Source organism: Terrapene carolina, unplaced genomic scaffold (genome assembly GCF_002925995.2).
Source record: "Terrapene carolina triunguis isolate 2854851 unplaced genomic scaffold, T_m_triunguis-2.0 Scaffold310, whole genome shotgun sequence".
Lineage (NCBI taxonomy): Eukaryota > Metazoa > Chordata > Testudines > Emydidae > Terrapene > Terrapene triunguis.
The window spans coordinates 1,873,313-1,873,832 of NW_020664661.1; positions in this window are offsets into that span (position 1 = coordinate 1,873,313).

Below are 520 nucleotides of genomic sequence, written 5' to 3' on the forward strand. Positions count from 1 at the left end.
CGTCCCCGCCACCGAATTGCCACTGAAGCCGCAGGACCAGCGGACCTCCCGCAGGCATGCCGCCAAAAGCCACCTGCCTGCTGCCCTCACAGCGACCGGCAGGCTGCCCCCCGCGGCTTGCTGCCCAAGGCACAAGCTTGCTGCGCTGGTGCCTGGAGCCGCCCCTGGGGGCAAGGCTTTCTGCTGCCTGTACTAAGTAATACTAAGAGAGAAATAGCTTAGTGGCTGCGGTTGCATCTGGCTTCCCACTGAGATGGATTGTAGTGTATTTGTTTTTCTCAACAGGTGACTTAAATGAATTTACATGGCTGCCAAACAGCTAGCTTGTTTGTATAATTATTTAGAGCAAGTTTCTCCCTGATTCCTCTTTATTTAACGTAACAGAGTAGCTAGTACGTTATCAAGGATGGATCCCTACTAGACTAAACTTTGCTAGTTACTGTCCTTTAACTATGTATAACACTGCTCTACAACCAAAATGCTTCTGAAATAAATGTAGTCAAACTTTACTAATTCTGGG